A 13,773-nucleotide genomic window follows, 5' to 3' on the forward strand; every position below is an offset into this window, starting at 1 on the left:
TCCTTCAGAAACCTTGCATTCCAGTCTGCTACCATATTCTGATCTCCTGGGAGATATTCTGCTAGAACAACCAGATGATGTTTGAGGCAATAGTGCCAGAAGTCCTTGGCAATCTCCGCCAATATTCTGGACTTCATTCCCCCTAACCTGTTAAAATACCTCACCGTTGAAATGTTGTCCATCCTCAGTGATATACAACAGTCTGTCTTCTGATGGGAGAGACTCTTTATCTCAAAAGATCCTGCTAGGAGTTCCAAACAATTGATGTGAAGAGTCTGTTCCTCCTTTGACCAACTACCCCCAGTGACAAGGGGACCGCAATGGGCTCCCCAACCCCAGCGGCTGGCGTCAGATTCGATCACCACTTCTGGGTGAGAACCAAACATCGCTCTGCCGTTCCACGCTTCCCTGTGCTGGAGCCACCAAAGAATCTCTGATTTGACCTCCGGAGTTAAAGGAATTAGCTCGGAATAATTCAGGCCCTGTTGCAGATGTCTGATCTTGAGTCTCTGTAAGGCACGGTAGTGAAGTGGGGCTGGAAAGATTGCCTGAATAGAAGAGCCCAAAAGGCCCACTATTCTGGCAATACTACTCAGCGAAATAGTTGGACTGACTAAAACTGCTCTCAGCTCCCTCTTGATATTGCGAATCTTTTGCGAGGGAAGAATTAACTGAGCACGGACCGAATCTATCTTGAAGCCCAGAAACTCTATCACTTGTGTCGGAATCAATAATGACTTCTGAACATTGATAAGGAAACCCAACTCTTGGAGCAGATTTATAGTCCAGTCTAAATGTGTCAGCAGAGATTGAGGGTCCTGGGCCATCAAAAAAATATCGTTCAGGTAAATGATCAAACGAACCCCCTTGGATCACTGGTCTCAACAGTTTTGTGAAGCACCAAGGGGCTGATGACAGGCCGAAAGGGAGAGCATTGAATTCCAGACATCGCCCCTTCCACAGGAACTGAAGAAATCTCCTGTGTGGGGGAAACACCAGAATCGAGAGGTAAGCATCCTTTAGGTCCAGACGGACCATCCAGTCTCCTTCCAAAAGAATATCCCTTAACATGTGAATCCCTTCCATTTTGAAATGCCTGTACATGATCCAATAATCGAAATCTCTTAGGTTTAATACTAATCAATGACCCCCACTTTTCTTGTCTACCACAAAGATGGGACTGAGAAACCCTAAAGGATGGAGGGCTGAAAAACTTACTGCTCCTTTGTCTAGCAAGGCTTGAACCTCTGCATCTATAAAAGTCTGCTCTGTGTGGGTAAAAATCATAGGAATCAGAGGAATAAGTTTGGTCAGAGAGTCAATAAACTCCAGATGGAACCCCAGCACTGTCTGAAGGATCCACAGATCTCCAGAAATCTCATTTGAGTAACCAGCTTCTTGAATTGCTCCCCGTTGACCTCTACGGGGTCCTCTGCGTAACCTGGCACGACCGCCTCTGTAGCGAGTGGGGTAGAAGGGGAAGTCTGTCTGGTCTCCATATCCACCACCTATACCTCTGGGGTAGTAGTTCTGAGGACATGAGAAGGTACCACAGCCAGACATTCGTCCTCCAAAACGACCGGGCCTGACAAAAAGGCCTCGTTGGAAGACTTTTTTACGAGACATTTGTGCCTTGGCCAGGGAAGAGAAGGTGGAACTAAATTTTGCCAGTTCTTTAATGAAAGTGGGGTCAAAATGGACCAGCTTCAGAGGAAGATAAATCTGCTAACTTGGGGTCAATGCGCATAAGGACAGGTCTTCTGCGTTCAGAAGAAATAGCACAATTAGTACTGTCCAAAAGACAAATGGCACATTGAGCCCATCCAATCACAACATCGTTATCTATAGGTGTATTGGACTCCTTGGCCAAATAAGCCATATTTAAGACTTTGGTTAAAGGACCCGAAAGATCCAAAAGCTTCTCTTGACATAAGTGCCAAGACCTGTCCCAACCCTTCTTAGGATCTTTAGCGAATTTTCTCATGAAAGTGACCATAGTGGGATCAATATCAGGAGTGTCAGATACTTTGTCTTCCAAATCTAGTCTAGGACATTCCGCTCTGAGGTGAGAGCGTACCTCCTTGTCAAAACTTTTCCTGAGATTGTCGTGAACATACTGTGCAACTTCAGATGAAAGAATCCAAGCGGAGGATCTCGGATGCACAATCTCATTTGGATTGAAATCCAGAACATGCAGAGGAGGAGACTGTTTCTTTGCTTTTTTACTCGGACCTTGATCCTCTGAGTCGTCAGAGTCTATGGAAGAAGAATCCTTGTCTGAGGAAGAGGGGGAATAGCATGTCAGACCTCTAGAACTGTTATTATGTTCGGCATTTCACTTTTTGCGCAATTTTTCAAATGCATCAGCATGTAAATCTCCCAAAGGAATCTCATTTCCTTCTAAATTCTTTGTTTTAGACTTGGATTTAGCCTTAGTTCCCTCAGGAGGAGGCTGTTGCCCATGCAGCCAGCACTGGGAATGGGCATAATCGAAAAGTTGCCCTGAAAAGGGTCCTAAGGCTCTCACCAGGGCATCATTAACTGACTGCTGTACCCTGGTATCAAGGGCTTCCACTAAATTAACTTCAAGTTGAATACCAATATCTTCAGGGTAGTACCCTGCTTCTTGCTCACTCCAGTGAGCCATTGTAATGGTGGAAGTTTAACTGTTAATCCACACAAGGGGGTGTGTAAAAACCCCTGTCAGGCCAGTAAAAAAATAATTATATATTTAAGCATATAACTCTGCCCAATAAAGTGTGGAGGGAGCAGCCTGGGTGACACTCTAGGCAAAGCCTCTCTTAATTTTACAACCCAATTGTTTTTTCACACGATTGGCGTCAGGAAGCACCAAACTAATAACCGGGAAAAAAACGGGCTTTCCCATGAGCGCATTACAGCTACCAGGTGATCTCCCTTTCAAAAGAGAAAATGAAAGAATCAGCTCGTAACGCGACATGCGAACGAGGGCATAAACATAGAAAACATAGAAAAAGGACTACGTGCGCGACACGCGCACTACGCTCCCGCTCCCACTCCACCAAGAAGGGCAATAAAAGTCGGCAGAAGCCGCTAACAATACACACTCTAGAAACGCTACAGTTTAAAATTAAGTGAGCGGAATTGCTTTGTTGAGCATTAGTGTCAAAAACAGATAATAAACATATCAAATATAACAGTTTAGAAAGAAGAAGAAATAAAGGCACTTATCTGCTGCGGAGCAGCAAAGAAAGAGGAAGTGACGTTGGGGACCATGGGATTTATGGACTGAGGTCATGGCTGTTGATTGGAGCATGTGATATATATATTAGCATAATGGGATGTGTAGTTTTTCACTTTACTGTTAACTAATTGGCTGCTGTGTTTTTGGGCAGTAAAGAAGGAGATAGCATAATCGGAGCCTGTGGTCCTGAAATAGAACCTTCCCTGCTGTGACAGATATCTCTCACGAAGAACAAAGAAAGAGAGATGGGTCCTCTTCAAAAGAAGCAGAACCCCAACATAAAACCTCAAAGAGTCAGACCCTAAATCAAATTTGGTGGCTGGAAAAGAACTCTAAGAAGGGGAGGTTGAGCCCCCAAATATTTGGCATCTGCTAAGCAGCTAGACAGGCTGTGTGAGAAGGGGAAGCTCTGCAAGGCTTTGGGCTATGTGGGCAAATGTTTTCTAGCCTCCCTGCTGGGACATTACACAGAAAAAACTAAGACCACCTGCCCTGGAGCACCAGTGCTTGCTTGCTTGCCAAGACCAGTGTGACCTGGGAGGAAGAGGAAAGCATTGGAGGGACATAGGTCCAGTGGGGAGGCCTACAAGGGGGACTGTGTGAGGTGTGAAGATTTGGCTGTGCAGTGATAAGTTTATAGTCCATGTGCAAAACTGTTTTCAGTGATCCCCATATGTCAGGAGAGGGCTTTTGTAGACAAAGGTAAGTATTGAGTGCTTTGAGGAGGGCGCCAAGCACAGCATTTTTGCGGTGACCCCATATGCCAGAGGGGTCACAGTTGAAGTAGCTGTGCAACCAGCATGCTTGTGAATGCCTGAGCGATGACCCTGTATGCTAGGAGGAATGGTGTGGGAGATTGCAGATAAGGGGCCTATGTTCACCCATTAACCATCAGCACAGGAAGTAACATCACTGTATTCCCCATCATCCATCTAGACAGGAAGTGACTTTATTGGTCTTACTGCCAAAACTGTGCTTGCAAAAAGAAGTTAAGCAAGAGGACTTAATTTCCCATCATCCATCAGCACAGGAAAATCAAAAGATATATTTGCTTGTAACATAAAACGCAATACCAGACTACTGTCTGCCCTCATTATCAATGAAGAAATGGGTAACCCAGTATGCCCTTATGGGCTAGTGTATTATTAGTTTGTCAGGAAAGATGCCTACAAGGGAACTTATTAGAGAGCACATATTCATATGAGTTCAACTGAGTCTAATGATGCCCATTAGTGACATCCATCTTGCATTATAGATATCGGAAAATTCATAAGATTGATTTACAATGAACAGCAAGAACAAATCATGACAACAAAGGTTGTGAGATTATTTTATCACGGGGAAACAATAAAGCATAAATGAATGATTGGGGGGTATCCATCAATATAGTTTCTAGTACATTGACTTTGTCTGTTGTGATACAGAATTATCTGGTTGCACTAAAATTTAAAGGCAAATGGCAGTGTAGTCAGTGCCCACTTTCTGAATATCGCAATAATGCACTGGTAATCACAGAACTTGAAGAAAAGATGGATTAGTCGTCAATGTTTCGGTCTCAAACTGAACTGATTACCAAGACCATCTTCAGTACAATGCTGATTGGATGAAAACAGGAAGACCCCCTTTGGCCTTCATATAGTGAAAATATATAAAATTATTTCAGCGTGAGACATAGTCTCAAGAATATATCTACGTAAATATTACATAGAGAAAAGATTTGAGGTGTGATTTTAATAAAACATCCAACTGGACATCCAAGTGTTCATGTGCTTTTTTTTTCTTGGAATAGATCACAAAGTGCCAAGAAAGAAATCATGCAAGTGAAGGAGTTATTCCAGCCAGTCATTTAAATAGTGGCTAATTGGGCAAGAGACATTAAGAAAAGTGCTAATTACTGAGGGCGATAACAATGTGAGCAAACATTAAAATACTACACCACAGTTGGTTGTCACCTCTCTGATCGAAGCAAGGGTCACTTAATCAGCCATCATCATCAGTTCTCCACTCTGAACGTAACTCTTCCACGCCAGTGAACTGCTCCAATAGTGTACCCCATGCAATCACATCCGTTAGTGCCCCCTCCTCTCTATGAGTTATCAGCATATATTGTTCTTCAGCAGCACTCCATTCCATTAAATCCAAGATCTAGCAAGGGATGGAAGGGTTCTGGGCACTCCTACAGCCAATGGCCACCATGGCCAGTACCAGAGCCAGTTGTGTGAGCCTATGTAGGATACTCCTGCCCCGCGGTCTCCTCACTACACCTAAAAGACATGTCAAAGGCATTCCTTCTAGCCCCAATCCCGTTACCTCCTCTACTCTCCCAACCACTTCCTACCAAAATCGGTGCACCATCCTACAGGACCAAGCCAAGTGTAGAAAGAAGGCATTAAATGGGCCACATCTGGGACACTCAGCCCCTCTTGCTGGATCGATCTTATTGAGACGGTCAGGTGTGATATACGTCTGGTGCACAAAATTGAAGTGTAATAGCTTAAAGCTGTTGTTGCGTGACACCGTGCGCACCAGCGACAATGCAGGTGCCCAGTCTGCGTCCCCCATGGGGTACCCCAGTTCACTCTCCCAACACGTATTGCGCCTGGTTGATCAGCACGAAGGGCTTTGTAACACTAAGTGATCAAATGAGATCCCTCACCCCAATTTATCAGCCCACTCAACACCATCGATGCCAGAGGGGCTACCCGGGAACCACACCAGATCTCCTGAGCCACATTCTCCATTTTAGCATATTGCAAGAACTGACCTGGGCCCAACCCGAATGTGTCCCGGGCAACAAGGAAGGAGATAAACTCCCATTTGGGGTATAAATCTCCCACCACTTCACATCCTCCCAGCCTCCAGCCTTCCATTGACATTAGATTATCCATGCCCCTAAAGGGGGCTCACTCCCAAATGTTTAACTCTCTATCAAACAAGGCAAGTCGAAGCACATTCTTAACTGCCTGCTCCCAGATCGAGGCAGTAGTTTTGACCAGGTAGGGGATAGCAGACTCCGACTGACCGCCCAACTTCAACACATGCGCCAACACCTTCCAACCCAGCATTCCTGCAAACATTCTCTTCTCCCAATTGTCTGATTCAGTCATCCACTTTGCAGCATGTTGTAAGTGCACCATGTAATAATAATGTCTAATATTAGGAATAGCCAATCCTCCCTCTTCCATGTCCCTCTGCAGCATTGACAATGCAATCTTACTATGCTGCACAGCCCACACCAGTGAAATCAACAAGCTGTCTAGGCGATTAAAGAGCCGAGCAGATAGCAGAAACAGAGAGTTCTGAACCAGGTAAAGACACTGTGGCAGGAACACCATCCTAGCCACAGCCACCCTCCCCATCACTGAAAGGCAGTCTATTCTAAAATGAAACCGAGCGCTCAAGGCCATTCACCACTCATTCTACATTATGTTTTTCATGCGCCACCATGGTGTGAGTGACCCAAATACCTAAATATCTGACGTTTTCGAGCTCCCACCTGAGCCCCACCCCCAGTAAATCCCCCTGAGGTGCACCACAGAGAGAACCTAAAGGGAACAGAAGTGACTTCTTTCTATTCACCTGGAGACCAGACATTGCCCCAAAAGCCTCCAACAGCCACAACAACAAAGCCACCAAAACACTTGGCTCTTGAAGATATAGCAACACATCATCAGTATATAGGGAGACAATGTGGGTAGTCTTCCCACCCGAATACCCCAAGGTTACAATTCCTCTCGGAGCCAGATCACCAGTGGTTCGAACACTAGGGTGAAAAGGAGCGGCAAAAGTGGACATCCCTGCTTGGTTCCCCTACTAATGGCCCAGCAAGCCGAGAGCTCTCCCCCCACCGAACACATGCGGAGGGTCCAGTATACATCAGTCTCACCCACGCACAAAATTGTGCACCATAACCCATTCTGCGCAGCACACCAGGAGGTAGCCCCGCTCCACCATGTCAAAGGCCTTCTCCAGGTCCAATGACTCCAGCACCAGTTCGTCCTCCTCACCCTCAGTTTCATGCAGCACATGTGACAAGCGACATAAGTTATAGGTCGTACTACGGCCAGGAATGAAACCGCATTGATTGTCATGCTCCAAACTCTGGATCACTCCACGGAGCTGAGTAGCCAATATCTTGCGCAAGATCTTCACATCGCTATTCAGAATAGTAAGCCTCCAGAGTCTTCATACACTCCTGTTCCAACTATGGAGGCCACATCTGCTGCAGGAACTCTCCTAAATAGTCATCTGGGACTGAGGCGCCAGCCCTCTATACTCTCTGCAGATGTTCCACCAACACCTGAAGGATATCCTTATCATTAGTAATCGTCACACCTTTGGCATTCCTATTATGTAAGGTGGGCGGAAACTCCACTTCCCGTTTTAGGATCCACGCCAACAATTTGTTAGATTTCTCCCACTCCTTATCCAGGCGCTGTCTATATGATCTAAGTGTTACCTTATCTAGTGTGTCCCAGCAGCTGTTAACTGTCTTGTACAACCAGAGCTGCTCCCTTTCAGCCTCCCTTGTTGTAGATGTCTGATGCTGCAGGACCGCTAGCTTACCCTCCCATTCAGTAAGTTCTTGGTCCAATTGTTTACGCACCCCACAAGCGCTGCCTATGCATACCCCTCTCACGACAGCCTTCAGGGCCTCCCATTCCATGCCCCTAGAATTTGTCCTGTTCCAATTCATGTCCATATAATCTATAATTGCAAACGCCACCTTATCGCGACACCCAGTATCTGTCAGAATTCCGAGGCATGCGCTAACTAGGTTTTAACCTAGTATTATCAGATCCCCATTGCAACTGCATCAAGACCGGCGCATGATCAGAGAGAAACCTACCCAGATGCTTAATGTTCAACACCTGTGAGCAGTTCAGTTCAACCAGAAGAAACCGATCTAGCCGACTGTGCGTGTTATGTGTCTTAGAATGACAGGTGTACTCTCTACCCTTCGGGTGTAGTTCCCTCCATCCATCCCACAGCCCTAAATGGTGCATTACCTCAGCTAGAGATCTCATCATCAACCGTTTAGTCCCCAATTTAGGCGGGTTTCGATCCTTCTCACCATCCAAAATACAATAGTGATCGACGGCCCATATAATAGGCGCATCCACCCCGTCCCCAAAGAGCTCAGGTATATTATCGTAGACGGAGTGATCATCTATATTGGGTGCATAAGTGTTAAGAATAGTGATGGGCGCCCCATCTAAGGTGCCCTGTATGAGTGCATATCTCCCCCTCTACATCCACTTCACTGAAAACGTGGGTAAATGGGATCCCTGGGGCAAACCATATTGTTACACCTCTTGCTTAAGAGGAAAAGGATGAGGAGAACATCTGACCCCACCATTTCTTAGCTAGTTTTTGCGTTTCCTCCTCCGTCATGTGCATTTCCTGGAGGCAGGCTATATGAACCTTATGACGCCTCAGAAAGGAATGAACCATGTAACTTGGAATGTAACTCTTCAGCCCCCTGACGTTCCATGTCAGCATGTTAATCTGTCAGCCCATGACAAGGCTTTGTTACCTTATATCCCTCCAATCCTCCACCTCTTACCTCCCCCCGAGGAGATAAGGCAAGATGAGTACCCATTTCACCACTCGCATACATTCATGCACTGCTGTTGTGAACCTCAAACATTTGCAAACCTGACCAACCAGAGAACTCAACTCCCCATTACCCACCCCAGATGAACAGTAGAACAAACACATCAAACCATACTTTAGATCCATATTTGTAAATGCTGCACACTCGTGGAGTAACCACCCCCCACCCCATATGCAATATACTTGTGCCTGAATACCTACTCAACATAAACCAGTGAGCACTTTTCCCCCACCTTGTACAATACAAATTCAAATTCAAATAGTGCCCCATCGGATACTTAACCTTCATCCTGAAACCCACCACCATGCAGCACAGGCACCTCCTGCATAGACACAGGCACCCCAAAATGCGAGTGCGGCAACAGCTTTCAGATAAGAGCAACAAAGTCAAGTATCCACAGGGATCCCTGCGAATACTTGACTTTGTTGCCACTTGATTGATCTAGTGCCTCTCTCGATCCATCAGCCAGTCCAGGAGTCACCACCGCCATTATACCATCCTATTGAATCTCGATTCTATTATCAGTATCTACAACCTGTTCCGGAGTGCCCTCCATCTGGCTCTCCCTACGGGTCTTCCAGTCTACCAGGAGTAACTTTGTCCCACATCTCCAGCCATCTCCAAACCTCCTCCGGACATTAAAAAAAGTGGGACTTGCTCCCAGAGAGCACCTTCAGGAGTGCCGGATACACCAACATATATCTGATATTCATGGCACGGAGCTTGGCTTTCATCTCCAGAAAACCCTTTCTAGAGGTCTGAACCTTGTTCGTATAATCAGGATAAATGGAGATTTTACAGTTCTCAAAGACCGCCCTGTTAGATTCACGGGCCACCTGCAGGATGCAGTCTCTGTATTTATAATTCAAAAGATGGGCAATGATAGCCCTCGTAGGTGCCCCGGGCCGAGGAGGCACCACCAGGGCCCTATGAGCCCGCTCCACCACAAACACTCTGGACAACCCAACCGGCTTCAGAACATCTTTATTCCAGCTCTCTGCAAAGCCTTCCACCGTGGCACCCTCCGCACGTTCCGGGTACCCAAGCAGGTAGACATTTTTCCGATGGGACCTGCCCTCTGCATCCTCCAGTCTTGCCTCCAGCCTTCCGACCGTGGAATTGACCTGCACCATCCGCCACTTTGACATTTTCAGAGATCTTTCGGAGTTCCGCCCGAAGGAGGTTCACCTCCACCTCCACCGTTTGTATCTTCCCTTTAAGGGCTACCCTGGAACCCTGTATAGCTGCTAGAAGTTCAGCTTGTGTGGCAGAGGCACCTGTGTGGTGTAATGTTCCATAGTGTTCCCCTCCGACGTTGTCGCCTGCCGGTGTCACTCCATTTCGCTGCCAGCCAGAAGTGGTATCACCGCCTCGAGTGACCCAGAAGGGGAGTAAATGTATCTGGAAGCTGCAGCAGCACTCAGGCAGTTGAAATCAGTCGCCTGGCTCGCAGCACCCTCAGCTGCGGGATGCCATTATGCCTATCTGCGCCAGCCCAGGCCGTCCGGCGGCACATGACCGCACCTGCCGGGGCCCTCCTCAAGTGTGCAACGGGCCGCTCCGAGCTCCGTGGCTGCGCCAGCCCAAGTGGCAGAGCCACACACACCAAAGGGCCAGCAGGCCCACAACTCCACCTCAGGGGGCAGTCCGATCACCAGCACACAGCAAAAAAAGGCCAGAAAGTCCAACGGAGGTGGCCGAGCCACTGCCTCCGCCTAGTGCTGCCCGGTCGCACTCCTCGCAGCCCAAGACAGACTTTCCTGCGTGGTACCGAATCCAGAGGTCTGGAACCCAGATACAAGGTTATAGCATGCTGCTATAACCAGGGCACCTTCCCTTGCCGAGGGGCGGGGGCACCTAAAGTCTCAGGCACCCCAGGATTATGGTAGGATTGGCCTGGAATAGCGGGAGCTCCCTAGGAGCACGTGCCACCAGCCATCTTGCTTGATCACGCCCTCCCCACTTTTGAACAAATCCGATATTAGTGCAAAGGTCATTATTATCAGAAAACCTGCAGACATTTGGTGTAAACAATGCAGTGCATAGGAACATTATATTTCAACTAACATACAGTTATCATATGAAGTCTCTATAAGTAGGATGCACAGAATTACAAAAAAGGTTTCAAGTGTATGGGGTTGTAGATTATAATGTTGACAGTGTCTGCCATTCAATAGCAAGGTTTAGGCCCTCATTATAACATTGGCGGTATTGATCAGCCTACCGCCGTGGTGACGGCTGCCAAAACACCCTTGCCGCGGCTACCTACCGTCCTCCATATTTTGACTGTAGCTGGAATTCCGCCAGAAGGATGGTGGAATTCCAGCTGTGGCCATGACAGGGGACTGTGGCAAGGCAGCACCACGCCAGCAGACCGCCGCAGACCGTATCATGGTGGTCCGGCGGTATTCTGCTGGCAGATGCTGCTTCTGGCCGCAGCGCCCCGTCCCGTCAGGGGAGCCCCTCAGAGCTCCGACAGGGGAGGGGGTGCTGTGTGTGGGGGTGTGGGCGAATGTGTGTGCGTGAATGTGGGTGTTTGGTGTGTGGCATGCGTGTGTGCATGCATGGTTGTGAGTGTGCATGTATGTTGTGTTGTCTGAATGCGTGGGTGCGTGTATGTATGTCAGTGTGTGTGAATGGATGTATGCATGTGTGGGTGAATCGGTGTATGAGTGTGTGTATGCATGCGTATGATGTGCGTGTATGTCATGGGGGTGTCTGGAGTGGGAGGGTGAGTAGGACTCTAGGGAGGGGGAGGGGGACGGGGCAGACCCCTATCAGTGACAGGAAAGGATTCCCTGTCACTGACAGTGCCTACCACCATGGTTTCGTGGTGGTAAGAAAGCGACGAAAACCATGGCAGTGGGTCATAATCCCGCAGGTGGGACAGTGATGGCTGCCGGGCTGGAGACTGAAGTCTCCAGCCCGGCGGCTGTTACCACCCTGGCGGACGGAGTGGTACCAGACCTTTCAGTCCTTTTTCTACCAGCTTCACTTTCAAGGGCCCAGGGACTGGATAGGACACCACTTGGCAGGCCAGGAGTCTTAGTAGAGATTCCAGATGCTGGCAGGGGAATGATGGTCCTGAGACTTCATAACAGGAGGCAAGCTCAGTCCAAGCCTTTGGAGACACTTCACAAGCAGGAATATACCACAAAGTCCAGTCTTTGTCCTCTTTCAGGCAGAAGCAGCACTGCAGGCCAATCCAGCAAAGCACAGTCACAGGCAAAGGTGCAGTACTTCTCCTCCAGCTCTTCTCCTTGGCAGAGGTTCCTCTTGGTTCCAGAAGTAATCTGCAAATCTGGGGTTTTGGGTCTTCTGCTTATACCCCTTTCTGCCTTTGAAGTAGGCAAACCTCAAAGGAAAGTGTCTGTTGTTCACTAGAGCAGTGATATGGCCAGTCCTGGCTCCAGACTCACACCAGGGGGTTGAAGACTGCATTGTGTGAGGGCAGGCACAGTCCATTCAGGTGTAAGTGACCACTCCTCCCTCCACTCTAGCACAGATGGCCTGTCGGGATATGCAGGCTACACCCCAGCTCCCTTTGTGTCACTGTCTAGGGAAGATTCACTAACAGACCAATTGTCAGTATGACCCAGACAAGTGATTCTCAAGCAGACAGAGTCACAGAATGGTTTATGCAAGAAAATGCCCACTTTATAAAAGTGACATTTTCAAGCTGACAATCTAAAAGCCAACTTTACCAAAAGATGTATTTTAAATTGTGAGTTCAGAGACCCCAAACTTCAAATCTCTATCTGCTCCTAAAGGGAAACTGCACTTACAATATATTTAAAGGCAACCCTCATGTTAAGCTATGAGAGAGATAGGCCTTGCAACAGTGCAAACCGAATTTGGCAGTATTGCACTGTTAAGACATGTAAAACACATCAGCACATGTCCCTTCTTTAACATGCACTGCACCTATCAACATCAGGGCAGTGCGCCCTCTACGGGCGACTAGAATGCAAAAATCCAGCACTCTCAAGATAACGTAATTTATGCATTGTGCTGATATGCTGTTGTTTAACCTTTTGCATTGCAGAGTTTAATCCTGAAGACTTATGTTCAAGGTGCATATGAATACTGTTCATTTGCAATGTACTGCTGCAGGCTTTCAGAGTGTGTCAGGGTGTGGTCCCCTTTCCAGGGCCTTCTAGAAGCTTTCCCTGCAGCATGCCTGGGTGTGGTTTATGGGCTGGGCCAAGACTCTATATAAGGGAGCAAGCCCAGCACCACGTGCTCACTATTCAGAGGTCCCAGTGCAGAGTAGCAGCAACTTCCTGAGCTCCTGTTCCAGAGGCCTACTTTGATCTTCCAGGCCTCGCCCTTTTTACTTTGCTGGGTGATTCTTGATCAGGGCGGTAAGACGGAGGTCGGGCTGGGCCCCCGATCCTGTTCTTGAAGGATTTCGAGTTCTTGGGCCTAATTAGCATGATAAATCTATTTTGCTCTTGTGCGTGTGAAAGTGCGCTTGATGTTTAATGACATTTACATGCTGGCATTTGAATCGGCTAGACGTGCGATTCTTTCTTCATATACAAATCTTGATATTCATTGTGCGCAACCATTTAATGCCATTTACAAGGTTGCATTTGAATCGGCAAGACGCGCAATTCTTTACTCGAATACAAATCTTGATATTCATTGTGCGCAACCATTTTATGGCATTTACAAGGTTGCATTTGAATCAGCAAGACGCGCAATTCATTTCTTGTGCTTAATTCATGTTATTCATTGTACGCTACCATTTCTTGGCATTCATATGGTGGTATTCGAATCGGCAAGACGAGCGATTCATTTCCTGTGCTTAATTCATGTTATTCATTGTACGCTACCATTTCTTGGCATTCACATGGCGGCATTCGAATCGGCAAGACGTGGATCCATTTCTTGTGTTTAGTTCATGATATTCAGTGCAAGCTACCATTTC

The sequence above is a fragment of the Pleurodeles waltl genome, chromosome 3_1 (genome assembly GCF_031143425.1).
Source record: "Pleurodeles waltl isolate 20211129_DDA chromosome 3_1, aPleWal1.hap1.20221129, whole genome shotgun sequence".
In the NCBI taxonomy this organism is placed as follows: Eukaryota; Metazoa; Chordata; class Amphibia; order Caudata; family Salamandridae; genus Pleurodeles; species Pleurodeles waltl.